Source organism: Gopherus evgoodei, chromosome 8, assembly GCF_007399415.2.
Source record: "Gopherus evgoodei ecotype Sinaloan lineage chromosome 8, rGopEvg1_v1.p, whole genome shotgun sequence".
Lineage (NCBI taxonomy): Eukaryota > Metazoa > Chordata > Testudines > Testudinidae > Gopherus > Gopherus evgoodei.
In genome coordinates this window covers 105,496,791-105,510,161 of record NC_044329.1, presented here as the reverse complement: position 1 = coordinate 105,510,161, position 13,371 = coordinate 105,496,791, and the positions used below count along the sequence as shown (strand labels likewise).

The 13,371-nt window shown below is 43.5% G+C and overlaps 1 protein-coding gene and 1 long non-coding RNA gene across 2 annotated transcripts in view; one reads left to right on the top strand and one right to left on the bottom strand.

The window, feature by feature from the left end:
* AGBL4 (ATP/GTP binding protein like 4) overlaps positions 1 to 13,371 on the bottom strand; it is a 1,406,381-nt gene that overhangs the window by 25,779 nt on the left and 1,367,231 nt on the right.
* On the top strand, positions 5,222 to 8,139 carry LOC115655780. The gene is made up of 3 exons (XR_004001502.1): positions 5,222 to 5,358; positions 6,066 to 6,143; positions 6,672 to 8,139. It is a non-coding gene; the product is annotated as an uncharacterized LOC115655780 (long non-coding RNA).

The following is a 13,371-nucleotide window of genomic DNA, read 5'->3' as shown; positions in this document are numbered from 1 at the left end:
CACTCACATTAGGATAACAGAACAAATGAGATTTAGAAATCGGGTTCATGCAGCCTGATCAGAACCCTGTTCATTTTTTTTTTCCAGAAAGGGAGAAAGACCAACTCGGAATAGTCGAAAGTTTTGACTGTGTGACTGGAAGCTGGAAAATGTTATAAACAGATGTGACCCTAAGAGGCTTGGTAAATTAGCTAAGGTCTAGCTGTGGTAGATGACCCTTGATGACTGTTCAGAATTGCAGTCTGGCCAATCCTGGATAGGGTCCCTCCTATATAGTTTCCAGTGCTTTGCCTAGTAGTGTTTTAAGTGGCTCCACTACTTCTATTGAAAGTCTATTTCAAAAGGCTTCCCCGATAGGACTTTAATGCTGATGTTCATCCTACCACTTCACAAGCTGTTGACATCTATACTGTCTATCCTATGGGCTCTGTTATACCACTCAGGACAATCAGAACTATTGAGATGCACAGTATAAATCTGGGAGTATGCATGGGATGTGGGGGCATTACCTATGCGTGTAATAGTCAGCCTAGGAGAAAATTCGCATAGTTGCAGTATAAGGTTAGTTTCCTTGCATTCTGGCTACATATTACAGGGCTACTCCCTGTATGTGCATGGAAGTGTGACGTTAGAGAGTCAGAAGATCCTGTCACTCCATAGAAGCAGCATCTCTTGGAAAGAATTTTTTCATTGTTGCTGGAATTTGGGGATGGTTGTTTGTTTGTTTTTTAAGATTCTGCAGATGCTGAACTCAAAGCAGCAGCAAAGTTTATGGGTTCCAAGTAGCTGGAGAAAGAAGAAGAGAGGGCTGTTAAACATTTATGGCTTGATTTTATGCTCTCTTTCATTTTGCCTAGCACATTAAAAACACTGAGCAATAACTGGGCCCAGTAAAGTCTCCTGGACATTTTGTCAGGGCTAATGTCTTTAGATTCCTCTGCTAGAATCAGCACCCACCGTCCTCCTCTTTGTCTTTCTTTGTTGTAGGTGCTGTGGTGGTGGGAAGTGCCAGACTGACAGCCCTGTGGAGGGAAGCCCTTTGTTCACACCTACAGAACAGGTGCAGCCAAGGCAACCATCATGCTAGCTTCTCCATGATACCCCTCCATTGTGTTTCAATGGAGAGGTCCATTTTCACAGCTGCCTCTTGTCAGTCTCCATGCCCCATACAGGCTTCTATGTCTTTGCTAAGGCTGCCAACTTAGTGGCATGAATACTGGACTGAGACTTGCAAACACATTCCCTATAGAAACTGTCACAGTTCAGGGCAACTGCACCTGCATTCCCTTGTACAGTACAGCAAGAACGCCCACTCCAGGTTCCCTGCCGTTACCTCTCTGAGGTAGACACATGTGTCTGTCTCCCTCCTGACCAGGGTATTTGTAGGCTGCACAGTTCCATGATTAAACTGATTTTCCCTGCAAAAGACAGTCTGCCTAAACAGGCCTGCTTGCTTCTCCCCCCAGAGAGAGTACACAGTGTAATTGGTATCGGTTATAAGTAACCATACTGCACTTCCTCTGCAAGTCTATTTTATTCTTAAGGTAAAAAGTTACAAACAATCCTACAATAACACCTAAACAACTGCATTCTTGATACAATAGACTCCAAAGATATTAAACCTAATTTAGTAAAGTTTAACTTAATAAAGTTTTTCTTAATTCCATAAGGTTTGTCCAGGATATTGCCAATAGACCACTGAATAGCTATCAAATGGGGACAACCTCAAATCACTAATGACCTATCTGGATTCAAACCAGCAAGCTAGAAGTGAAAAGCTGTAGATTCTATACCAGTGTCGAGTCGCCCAGTCCCTGCCTTGTTTGATGGTCACATCGTTGACAGACTAGATCTTTCTACTTAGGTACTTATATGACCTCCATCAACATATTATCTAAGCAAATATGTAAAAACAAAAATAGCAGTAACAATGTCTCACTCTGTCCCCCTGCCCAGCCTGTAGGAAAATAGCCCAATTAGTTCATAGTGTGTATGTGTGTGTGATAAGACCTTTTTGAGGAAAGCTAAAGCAAAGTGATGACATTTGTTTAAACCAGAAAGCAATGAGGGGCTGGAGTCTGTTCTCACCCCACTGCACAGCAGGAGCACACTAGAGTGAAACCACTGCAAGGGTGAGGAGAATTAACCCCTCTGTTTTTGGCAGAGGTGGATCATGCAGTTTGCCTATAGCAAGAACTGAACTGAAGGCACCTGTACTCAAAACGAAACCAAACCCAGATCTTTTCTGATGTTCAAAAACATCTGGATGAACCTCCACCCTCTACCACACAGAATCACAGACAAGTCAGGCCGGAAGGGACATTGAGAAGTCATCAAGTCCAGCCCCCTGTGCTGCGGCAGGACCAAGTAAACCTAGACCATCCCTGGCAGGTGTTTCAAACCTGTTTTTACAAACCTTCAATGATGGGGCTTCCAGAGCCTCCTTTAGAAGTCCATTCCGGAGCTTAACTACCCTTATGCTACTATGATACCCTTCAGTTTTGCTAACCTCTGCACTCCCTCGTTCTGACTGGGACTAGAAACTGAGTGCAAAACAAACCCTACCATAAGAAAGATTGTTGTCAGAGTATGCCCAGCCTGAAGGGAAGCAGCATGTTTGGGAAAGTACAGGAGAGGGTCTGTTCTTGCACATTAACTGCCAAATTTTGCACACACAAGAAGGTCAGATAAGGACATAAACTTTTGGATCCTCATCCGAACCAAGTCGAACGCCCCAGACTTCTTACTATTTATTATTATTCACATTCCTAAGGCACCTACCATTGGAAGAGCGAGGCAACTGAGGCAGTCATCCATTACTAGTTTTCAATCAAGATTTGCTCCTCCGATTGTGCGTCTGCCTGCATAGAACGATTCACTGCAATCACAGCCCCCAGTATTCTGTCTGCATCAGGACGCAATAAAAATCTCCATTTGGAGCCAAGTTTGCAGTACAAGTCATTAGTGGAGAAACTAAGTGTTGCAGCTTTAATAGCTCACTAATCATTTAATAATGTCACTACTGCAGAGTGCGGTGGCACCATCCATCAGCTTTTGTTTTGCTTTTAGAAATTCAGGGTCATTCTATTTCCCAGGGTGTGGATTCTCTTTCTTTCCCCTCTCACGAAGCACAGCAAACTGCTTTAAATAATTAGAAGCAGGACGGCTCCTTCAAGTTTGCATCTCATTTTCATAAGGTCCGATGTCATTTCTTTGGACCAGGAAGCGAAGCTTTGGTGACGAGGAGGATTTGACAAGGGCAAATCACTTAGCAGCCCCTGTTCGTCTTTGATAAGACCTGTGGGGTCTCTGCCAAGCAGATCACAGTTCTGTTTTTATGTCTCCTCTAGAGGACAGCACCTCCATCAATTTGAAACATTGTGCTGGATTATTAGTTTATGGAATTCATCCAAGTTTAGTCCTCAGCAGGATTTAAAACACTGACCTTCCAGTCCAGAGGCACCACTTACCAGACCTGCGTACGCCTTTGGTTTAGGCAAACACATCTAAGTTACCCTAAAGAAAGGGAAGGGGCACAAAAGGAAAGAAAAATGAGATGCACAAAGAAAGATTAAATCTTTGTAATAGCTCAAATTAGAAATCAGAGGTTTCTTTCTATCAGACAACACTGAATTCTCCAGCAAGTCTCAAGCCACCACAACAAAAATCAAATTGTTTATGAAAAGAGGAAGACATTTTTTGCTTGGTGGGCAGCGAGTGTATTGTCAGGTCCCTATTATCCCAGGAGATATGGATGATGTTTTCCTGTACATTTAGAAGCACTCCCATCAATGGATAGAAGCCACTTCTAACTGCCGTTCTGAATGAGGATGCTTATTGGAAATGGCACTAACTGGCTTTAAACCACAGCATTATATCATGCTAGGGTGGATCAGCCCTGGGGTTATAATTAATTAGCACTATTTTCTCCTCCTTTCAGTTGTTTGATTCTGTTGTTTCCATGGAGCTTCAGTGTTGCCGTGGTCTGATCTGATTGCGAGCATAACAGTCAGGGTAGATACAATGATAACAGTGACAAAGAATGGGAGTTTTTTGAGAGAGAGTGTCCTGGGAGCTTTTCTTTTCGAGCCATCACCATGTAACACACATACCTGTGCAAAGCTGAACAGCGAGTGCTGATTTTCTGGGCAAAACAATACATCCTTCCTCGCAAAAAGCTACTTCTGGGATGCATAAAAACTGTGGCTGATCCAGAGGCGTAGCGAGCGCCCTCCATACCCTCCGACCGGAGGGGGCCCCGCAAGGAAGGGGGCCCCTAAAAGTGGCAACAAAAAATGTAAGGTATAACTAGGTAAGTGACATTTATTGATGCTATTGCACAATCCATGTCGGTTTTACTGACAAAACCATGAAGTCATTATGATACATCATAATGCTATTGGCTATATCAGTTGTCTGTCGGTCAGTTTCGAATTTTAGTTGGACCCATTCAAAGAATGTGTATTTGCATTTACAATGGCGGTTGGTGGATAAATGTTATTAATTTAGTTGTTTAGTTTTTTATCGTTTCTGCATTGTAAGGGGCCCCTGACATATGTTCGGAGGGGGCCACGTTCTTTGTTGCTACGGCCCTGGGCTGATCATAGGCTTATGTATGTTCTAGTGTATCTGGAAATATATTTAAATCTAATACACAGAAATCATTAGCAATGGGGTAACTTGCTAAAAGGTCAGAGGTTTTGAGGCCTAGCTTCTTCCCATTGATGCTTATGGCAAAACTCCCATTGATCAGTGGGAACAGGCCTGGATCCTTAGGTCGGGGAAAGCACCCTGAAAGCCTCAGATGATTGAATATCTGAACCTCCTGGGTCTGCATATCTCAAACAGGCTTTCTGGTCAGAGTTATGGCACTTTAAACCAAGGCTGGATGTCTCTCAAAGAGAGATGGTCTACCTCAGCCATGAGATGTGGGAATTACTGGGTAAGGTTCTCTGGCCTGTGTTATTATGCAGGAGGTCAGACTAGATGATCATAATGGTCCCTTCTAGCTTTAAATTCTATGAATCTATGAACTTCCTGGTCCATCTGGACATATCAGAAGAGCTGGCTGTCTCCCAGTATTCCAACACATGATATCACAATAGGTATACTTCCATGTCCTCTGTCTCTGGTTCCAGTCAGGGCCTGAAAGCACAGAGGCTCATGAAAACACAACAGAATGGCAAATTTGGTTCTTCTTTGTTATTCCTCAGATGTTTTCTCAGCGATTCCTGGCTGACCTTTGCCTTCTCAGCGTATAGGCAGGAATTATGCACAATCCAACAACATGCATTTTTCTCCTAAGGAAAATCCCTAGTGATTATGAATGACAGAATCGTTACCACGTACATAAAGCGAGTGAGTAATGCTTAAATCAATAAATAAATAAATGCAAATACAGCCACAATAATTCTGGATGCACAACACGGTGACTAGATAGTTTGATATCTGACTCCACATGTGATTGATCGAAAGGAGAATGATTTTGCAGAAATACTCTATATACACAGGACCTGATTTCTCATAAACACTAATGCCCCTTTAAACTGATCTGACTATGCAAGTTATATTTCCGCCCAGAGCTGAGCAAACAATTGTTTTTTTTCAGTTTGGTGGTTGAACTGAAAAATCCGAAAAAAGAATCATTTGTTTCAAACTGAAATTGGATTTTTTTTTTCATTTTTCTCACAAAAACAAAAAAAAATTTTTTTGGTTGAGGTTTTGCATGTTGATTCATAAATAACATTTAGCTTCAAAAATACTGTTTTGAAACAAATTATCAAAAATGTTGGGTTTTGAAAAAGTGCAAACAAAACGTTTCAACATTTCCAAAATTTTTCAGCTGAAATTATTCACCGAATTTGTGACCAATTTCAATACCTCAAAAATTGCACTTTTAAGTTAATTGAATATTGGTCGATGAAAAATATCATCCAGTTTTATTTCTGATCAGTTTAAGACTCCTATACACTGTCCCGATGGCATAAAGGGGCCTTATTATCAATGCTAATAAGGCCTACAGTATCAGAACAAACGAGAAAATGTTTCCTCCATTTTGCATGCAGGTTCCTCAGGGAGGTTTATCTGAGGGACCCAGGTAGGAACCACACCTTCAACTGCATATTAACCACCATAAGAAGAGGGTGAGCATTAGCACCATTGAATTTTAATTTGTTATAATGCATGTTGCTCCAACTTCCCTCTAGAAACTGATACACATTATAGTTTTAAGCAAGCTGGCTAAAACCAGAACACTGCAACTTCATTAGTTAACCAAGAATGAATTTGGCCCACTGTACACAGGCTGAGGAGATGAACTCGCATTAAACTCTGGGAATGTGTTCTTATACAGTACCAGGAGATACTAGGGTAAGTCCATTCCAGTTATTTGAAATGTTTCCGATCTTTGTATTGTTTAACTCATATCACTTTCCAAATCTGGAAAGAAACCCTTGTGGGATAGCTGACCTCGGCTCTTCACACAGTTACTGAAAATTACAGAGCTGAGTTTGTTTGATACACAGAAAGAAGGGTCGGGGGAGTAAGCAGTTTATTTGAAAATTCCACTTTGGCAATTTTCTTCTCTTCATGATCAGTGTTCTTAAATACCCTGGGGAAAGAGTGGCAAGAAAACTGGAAGCTTTAACAGTTGTTTTATTTCCTACTTCCAGTTAGGTTGGAAATGCAAGAAGAATGGAACAACAATTTCCAGCTCCAAGTGGAATCCCAAAGTACAGAGCAGCAAATGAACACCAATGGAAAACCACATTTTGAACTTTTTCAAGATGCAATTGGTCCATCCCTGATTACACCTTACGCACTTTGCAGTATGCTACTGCATTCTTGTTAGACATTCCTCACTTGTGTTTGACAAATAATGCTCATTGTAGTCCAAGTGAAATCAGCTGCATGCTTGACAGCAGAACCACTGCTACTGGCCAACACACCAAAAAGATGTTTGAAACAATTTCACAGCTCAGAATCGCTAGGAGATCAAAGAGTCAAAAGTCATAATTGAGCACTGTGGAACATAGGAAAAAATTGACTCTTTCTTTCCCTCCCTGCAGCTTGTGTTTTGGGATAGGGAATAATTACTAGCACCAACAAGAGTGAGCCCAAGAAGAATAAGAAATGTATGTGTGTGGTGTGGGGGGGAAGGTATTTTTAAAAGGCCTCTTGGATACATTTAGTTTTCAAGCTAAAAGTAGGAGAGAGATTGAGATGCACAATGATCCAAGCAATTGTAGCTATTAGGAACAAATGAATTAGTTTGGGGAGGAAAATGATAAATCCTGAATTGTTGACTGCATTCTGGATAGCCTCTGAGCCAGCAACAGGATAGGACCCGCAGAAGAGAGAATGCTAGGCATATGGCTCACCTCACTGTCCCCTTATGATAAGGAATTTGTTGGAGGGTCAGTAATTGGGAATTTGGAGTTTAGGAATGGGGCAAGAAAAAGGATTAAAGGCTTGATCTAAAGACCGCTGATGTCAATGAGAGCCTTCAGACCCTTAATAGGGTTGGGAGTGTGTCTACGAGAACCACCACTGAACCATCTGAAACGCACTCATCATTTTCCAGGCTAAGTTCTTTCTCTGAGTGCCAGCTGTGGTGAAGGGAGCTAAGGGATGCTTGGGGCAGGGGAGAGCAGGTGTGAAGGTGCGGGCCGTTAGTGACAGTGCCCAGATGCACTTCCTCGGCAGTGCAGAGGCAATCAGAATGCCTCCTGGGCCCAGGACGAAGCACGCTCTGCGAGGACAGGGATTTAGTCTCTTTAATCAAAATGAATCTCAGAGCATTTCGAGGTCACGCTTCCCACACAGTGCCTGCCTCAGAACTCCATCCAGGGTGGGGCCCAGCTAAGCTCCCTGATATTCCTCTGCATCTTGTGCTCAAGTGCAAACATTGGGACCACGGATACCCTGGCCTAAGTGCATATGACAATGCAGAGGGCTCCCAGTGCCCTCTCTCCTGCCCTTGTGTGTGACTCTGAGCAGCCTAGCTTTAAAGCTTTCACCTGAAAGAGTGGAAGACAACTGCTGAGTCCAGTTCTGGTGCTCACTATTCAAAAAGAATGCTGATAAACTGGAGGGATTCAGAGACGACCTGTGAGGAAAGATTGAAAAAATTGGGTTTGTTTAATCTGGAAAAGAGAAGACTGAGAGGGGACAAGATAACAGTTTTCAAGTACATAAAAGATTGTTACAAGGAGGGAGAAGAATTGTTCTTCTTAACCTCTGAGGACAGGACAAGAGCCAATGGGTATAAGTTGCAGCAAGGGAGGTTTAGATTGGACATTAGGAAATACTTCCTGTCAGGGAGGTTAAGCACTGGAATAAATTGCCTAGGGAGGTTGTGGAATCTCTCCATCATTGGAGATTTTTAAGAGTAGGTTAGACAAGGACCTGTCAGGAATGGTCTAGATAATACTTAGTCCTGACATGAGTGCAGGGGACTGGACTAGATGACCTCTCAAAGTCCCTTCCAGTCCTACGATTCTATGATTCTAAGAGCCATGAGAATGATTAAAGGGTTGGGAAAACCTGCCTTAAAATGATCGACTTAACGAGCTAAATTTCTCCGTCTGTAAAATGGGAATAATGATACTGACCTCCTTTGTAAAGTGCTTTGAGATCCACTGATAAAAAAACTGTAAGAGCTAGGAATTAGTTTTATTATTATTTAGCATAACAGACAGTTGGTTAAGGGATGGACTTGGTCACCGTCTCTAAGCCCCTGCATAGGAAACATGAATTGGATCATAAAGAAGGTTTTCACTCCTTTGAAGATTAGGGTTGCCAACTTTGGTTGGACATATTCCTAAAGGTTTCATCACACAACATAATCTTTAATTAAATCTTAATCTTTAATTCCTGGAGACTCCAGGGCAATCCTGGAGGGCTGACAACCCTAATACAACAACATCCAATGGCTGGAAGTTGATGCTAGACAAATTCAGACTAGAAATAAGGCCTAAAGTTTTCACAGTGAGGCTAATTAACCACTGGAACAATTTACCTAGGATTCTGGCTGATTCTCCATCATTGGAAATTTAAAAAAAATTGTGCTCCAGTTCAACCAGAGCTATTGGACTTGAAGCAGGAATTAATATAGCAAAGTCCTATGGCCTGTGTTATGCAGGAGGAGAAACTATACGATCATAATGGTCCCATTTGGCTTTAAAATCCATTAATTTATGAAATTGCCTCAATAAAATCAGACTGGTGCCACAGACCTGAAAAGGATACAGAGAAACGGTCATTTGCTGGGTTAAGCCATGAGAAGTTTACTATTTAAGGCTCTGATCCAAAATCCATCAAAGTCAATGGAAAGGTTCCTACTGACTTAAAGGGGTTTTGGAACTGGCCTTCAGCACCAAAGTCACATCAGCACTTGCAATGGGCAAAAAGCACAGGAAGCGAGTTTGTCCTCCAGAACCAGCCGCTGCCAGCAGCATTCACCTTTCAGAGCGTTTCTTCAGAGGAAAAGGATGCTGTATCTTTAACATGACTTACAATCTCTAAGTAATAATCATGCTTCAGTGTGTTCACCATTTTGGTGGAGCACATACAAAACGCTGTGATTTAAAGCCCAGAAATTAGGCATGATGCAGCAAATTCGGATTTATTTCTTTCTTTAGTGCAGAAACCCTGGCTACAGGTTATTTACCGCAAATGAGCCTGTTTGGAGGTGGAGGGGAAATACATTGATTGCAAATTTTCAATTAAAACAAGCCGCCTTTTGAAAAGATTGAAGGTTTTATGAAGAGGCTGGAGCAGTCGGCCATAAAGATGAGAAAAAAGGGAAAGAAAACTTTATTTTGTGGGAGAAGGAATAAAAAAATGAGAAAAACAATCTCATTACCATTGTCTCCTCAGTTTAGGGTGACCATATGTCCTGTTTTGGCCAGAACAGTCCATTTTTAAAGCCCTGTCCTGGCCATCCTGACTTTTTTTGGCAAAACTGTGCATTTGTCCCATTTACTGAGTATCAGTGGAAAGGTTCCATTGACCATCAGTTGGCAAGAGCAAAAGGGACAAATGCCCAGTTTTGCCAAAAAAGTGGAGTGCGACCCCCAGCAGGGTGCAGAGAAACATGCAGGGGGGCAGGGAAGGGCAAGCAGAAACATCAGCCCTGCACAGGAGGGAGGGCTTAGGAGAGCAGCTGGGGCTGGGCCAGGGCCAACCCTGCACGGGCATGCGGCAGGGAATCTTGGGCTGGCCTCGAGCTCAGGATTTAGAGTGGGGCCTCAGGCCGGTCTCGGGCAGCGGGATCCTTGGACCGGCCCTAGGTGGGCATCAAGAGGGCTCGGGCTGACCCTGGGTGAACAGGCCACAAGGGAGGGGGTCCTCCAGTTGGCCCCATGCAGGCGAGTGGGGCATCCCCACACGGACAGGTGGCAGGGGAGGTTCAGGCTGTCCCCACGAGCAGGTTGGGGGGGAGGCCTCAGGCTGGCTCAACGTTGGCAGCGGCAAGGCAGGGGATATATATCTGACTTGGTCCCCACCACCAAACTGCTCACTGTACTGCACGAAAGAATGAAAGCAAAGCCAATGTAATAAAACGCATATTAAAAGATAAACACATAAAAAAATGAATAATTCCTTTTTCTTTAAAAAACATTAAATTATTATTACGTGGGACCCATTGCAGTGATTCTATCAAAGTCTTGGGAAAACGAAGCTTCCAGGGGCTGTTAAAGAGGAAAGGATAAAATTAGATGGATGTCGGGGGAAATGACATGTAAACCTTCAAGCCAATCACTGTTGCCACATTCCAGCCAGGAGGTGGCTGCATTTCAGTGATGGATAAAAGGAATCTTGGTGTATAGTTCCAGAAGTGCTCCGAGATCCTGTGGGATGACAGGCAGCACGGACAAGGGCTGGATTCTCTGCTGAGCTGCATCTTGTACAGTCCTTCCACCGTTGCCAGTGATTATGATTCAGCAGCACTTTACATCCTCTCTGCATGGGTATAAATGACAGCACAGGGGGCACGGCAATGGACTGTCAGCCTCAAAGGAAAGGCACTCCACACAGAGTGATTTACAACAGTGTAACACCACCAATCTCAGTGGAGTTACTCCAGATTACACTGGGGAAGTGGAGAAGCAAATCACGGGTGTTATTTCTAGTACTGAAGCCACTGTGAGTTTGCCTGAGTGAGGGAAGAGTAAAAACATTTTACAAATCCATTTTTCCCCACAGAAATTGCCTCACGTTATATGACAAGTCCCATTTCCAGATAAATTTAGCATTTTCTGAAACCTTTGATTTTCCCTTTGTTTTACATGTAAGCTGTAATGCAGCGATAAGGTGATTTTATATTATATATATCCCTCCACAAATAGTATTGCTCTGCCTTCTCCTCTGATTGCAATCTCAAAGCCCACGCTAAAAGCCTCCTGAAAGCTATTTACCAAAGCCAGTCTCTAGTTTTATGGTATACCCCCCGGGGAGGGGTGTTGGCAGCGTTGGGACTATACCTTTCTCTCTCCAAGGTTACGAGGTTGTGAATGCTATTTCCCACAGAGCATTTAACTCAGACGGGGATGTGGCCTTACAAAATGTCAGATCTAGAGACTGTGGGCTGAGTTCTCTCATTTACACCAGTATAAACCAGGATTATCTCCACTGAAGGGAGTGGCATTACACCAATGTAAAACTGGTGGCAGTCAGAGGAGAATCAGGTCCTTTTAACCTAAAGAGGAGTTTCTAATGCAATCAACTTTCTGGGTATTAGCAGACATCTGCATTGACTGATGAGATGGCTTTAAAGTCAGTGTATGCCCTTGTGAACAGGGCATTTGTACTAAGATGTCTCTAAACAAACACAATCTGTAGCCTCTGGAAGTTTTTTTCAGAGGCTTCTCTGGTAACTCGTCATTATCCAGCGTCTCATTTATGGTTTTACCGTAAAAATCGTCTTACCTCCACGTTGTCCTTTCTAACTACGAGCCCTGTTATTAACCCTTACTCGTGAGTAACTCCTATGCAATGGATTGGGCGTTCAGACTGAATGAAAAGTGCTGGATGCAAGATTCCAGCGGAGAAGAGGCAGCTGGGACATAAATACTGTGTTTCCTTTAAAGAATGCTTTTTGGAGTTAATGAATTTTGGTGGAAAGTTGGACACTGGTGTGCCTAGACCATGGTCTATCATGGTTACTAATATTGCCTCATTGTTTCCTTGTACTCCCCCTCTGTCGGTATCTATCTGTTTTCACTTGTCTTATACTTAGACTATAAGGTCTTTGTATAGTACAATGGGGTCCTGATCAATGACTGAGGCCCAAGGTGATGTGGGAATATAAATAACTTCTCCGAATAATGATGTCAGGAAGCTGATTTCCCTGTATTTATCAACCAAACAAGTTCAACGGCAGTGCAGGCCTTCATACACTGCCCCCTTGCTGTGCCTCAACCACTGACCTCCTCTACAGGATAGCTCAGTCCTTGGGGCCTCTTCTACGGCCAGGAAGACATTTGCAAGGTATCAGCAGTGGTTTTGTAGCAAGGACGCCGATCCATTGGGAACTGGACTGAGACTAACAAACTCTTTTTGCTGCATGGCCCCAGAATGGGAAATGTTTTCACAAACTTGTTTCAAACTGGCAGTTTATAGTCTTTGGTCCAGATCCTCAGATGCCCCCACAAGGGAGAAGCAGAGTTTTGTGGGCAAGCATCTGGGAGCCTGGCTACAGTGTCCCGCTCTTGGGGCTGGTTTTGCTTTGGCTCAGCCATGAGGCCTACCCCAGACTCCACCAGCTTGGCAACATCTCCAGAGTACCAACAGAGCATGCTTCATCCAAGGGTGGAGGAGGTGGCTCTATGCCTACTGGGGACTACCCTGTGTTGGAGGAATAGCTAGAAGGGGAGATCTGCTTTGTCCTCACACCCCTTGCACTGCCAAGATGCAGAGCGAGGGACTAGGCTATCCATTACTGATCCAATGAGAGCAGCGGGATGCCCGTTCCTACCTCTTCATCCACTAAGATGACCTACAATTTAAAATTCAACTTCTCTTGGAAAGTGCTGTCCTCAGTCACAGAGAGAGGCTCTCCTTGAACTGACTAACCAAGCCCACACCCGGAAGTGCTGAGTCGGACTGCTTTCATCTGAAATCTGTTCTGCCTTCTCCAACTAATTCCAATATCGGTTGCACTCTGCCTTGCTTTTCAAAGGTAGCTCAAACAAACACACAAACAAACCGACTCCATTGGGAACTGCCAGAGCTTACTGGCGCCCTTTCAAACACACCCCTTTGAAAAGGTTAATGAGTCTGAACGGGGTGGAAGAGGTGGAGGAAAAAGGAGTGGGGCTGATTCTGAGAGGTGCTGGGGTGGGAGTCAGTGGAGAAGAAACTGCTCAG